Genomic DNA, 2500 nt, shown 5'->3' on the forward strand with positions numbered 1-2500 from the left:
ATTGACTATAGTTAGCTGTTCGTTTTTGCAAAGGTTTTGGAGCATGTGATCCCCTTCTTACAATTTTCAATGTTGTACAGAATTGCACACACACACACACACACACACACACACACACATATATATATATATATATATATATATATATATATATATATATATATATATATATATATATATAGTTTAATCGTTATTTCTCTATTGCTTTATCGCACTGGATTCCTTTCCCTGTTTTAGCAGCCAGTTTTCCCGTTAGGGTTGTAGCTTGGCTAGTAATAATAATGGTAATATTAATGTTCTTATTATTACTAGTCTATATACTAAATAGCCTTCATATGAAAAGTAGGAATATGCAGCTCATGGGGCCAATTGCATTTGTACATTTCATACATTTTTTTTTGTGGTGGCCGATGTAGTAACGTCCCTGACTGGTGATCGCCAGTCTGGGGTTCAAGTCCCACTCAAACTTGTTAGATCCTTTGGTCGCTGCAACCTCACCATCTTTATGAGCTAAGGATGGGGAAGGGACTGTTTAGGGGAGCCTATAGGTCAATCTCCTGAGTCATCAGCAGCCATTGCCTGGCCCTCCCTAGTCCTAGCTTTGGTGGAGAGGGGTGTTGGGCGCTGATCATATGTATATATGGTCAGCCTCTAGGGCATTGTCCTGCTTGATAGGGCAATGCCACTGTCCCTTGCCTCTGCCATGCATGAGCGACCTTTAAACTTGTAAACTAACCTTGTATACCCCGACGATGACCTCGGCATTTGTTACGCCAGTTTACGTGGTTAAGCATATCTACCTCCTTGGTATGATTTATGTTTTTGTGGGTGTGTTTTTTTCTTTCCAAACCTTTTCCTTTTGCAAATGACTTTGAGGAACGAATGCTTTGAAAGGAAAGTTCTGTCTGCCATCGATTTCCAAAGGTAAATAACAGGTACAGTTGAACACAGAAATTCCTGGTATACCTCGCTCTGAAGAAGTGTATCCAGCCTCATCATACTGCTCGGCTAGTTCTTGTTCTTAGCCATGTTTACGACTTCTGCAATCTTTCCCTACAGTGTGTGTTTGGTTACTCATCGCCAAGTGAGGGTGTGACAGGGTGCATTTCCATGAAGTGAGGTGTGCCTAGAATTCCTGTGTCCAACTGTACATCGATAAATGGACATAATCGTACCTACAAATTCTTGGACTTGATCGTACCATCCAATTCTTGGAGTTAATCGTACCTATAAATTCTTGTACTTAATCTTACCTACAAAATATTGGACTTGATCGTGCCTGCAAATCATTGGACTTAATCGTGCTTACAAATCCTTGGACTTAATCGTACCTACAAATCCTTGGACTTAATCGTGCCTACAAATTCTTGGACTTAATCGTGCCTACAAATTCTTGGACTTGATCTTGCTTACAAATTTTAGAACTTGATCCTACCATCCAATTCTTGGACTTAATCGTGCTACAAATTACTGGACTTAATTGTATCTACAAATCCTTGGACTTAATTGTGCTTACAAATTTTTGGACTTAATCGTACCTACAAATCCTTGGGCTTAATCTTGCCTACAAATTATTGTAGTTAATCGTGCCTACAAACTCTTAGACTTAATCGTACCTCCAAATTCTTGGACTTGATTGTACTTACTAATTCTTGGACATAATGGTACCTACAAATTTATGTTCTTAATCATTCCTACAAATTCTTGGACTTAATCGTACCTACAAATTGTCAGGTATTTTGTCATTGGTGGTGAATTATTCACTGAGGTTTTAGTAGCCTATTAGAAACGTCCCTTTTTTGCAATCTATTGGACGGGAGTTCAATCCCCTCCCAAACCCGATTGGTTCTCCTAGGGTTTGTAACCTTACCGTACTTGTGAGCTAGTGAAGGGTTTTTTTTTGGAGCTGATAGACTCAGCAGCTTTTTCCTCACCATCTCTGGTCCTGGCTTGGGTGGAGAAGAGGTGTAGCGCTGATCATATGTATGGATGGTCGGTCTCTGGGAAATTGTCCTGTCTAGTCTCTAGCGACTTTTGAATCCTCTGTAAAATATTAATAAGTTTAAATTAATTTTAACCATTAATGAAATGCAGTATATAATATTTAGGTACTACTGTTGTTTGTTCATCAAGGTAATGAAAGGAACTTATTTTTGGTGTTGAGTTTCTTTATAAACATATTGGATGTTGGGAAATACTAAAATCCAAATGGAATATCGTAGGACCACGTCAGAAATTTTTTCATTAGTACATTAAGGTTAAATACGGTCAATAAATATTTTTCCCTACTAGAATTATCATGTTTTTAACAACTTTATTCTCATTCACCTTCCTAGGAAGATGCCGAGCAAACGTCCTCTTTCTACTTGTGAGGATCGCCAGAATGAATACCCTCAAGTATTCTCTGAGAAAGTGACAGGCCTACTCCCACAAGAGGGTTTCTCTTACTCAAGGTGAGTACAACCTCTATCTTTACATTGTTTTTATCAATACATTTACG

Source organism: Palaemon carinicauda, chromosome 28 (assembly GCF_036898095.1).
Source record: "Palaemon carinicauda isolate YSFRI2023 chromosome 28, ASM3689809v2, whole genome shotgun sequence".
NCBI lineage: Eukaryota > Metazoa > Arthropoda > Malacostraca > Decapoda > Palaemonidae > Palaemon > Palaemon carinicauda.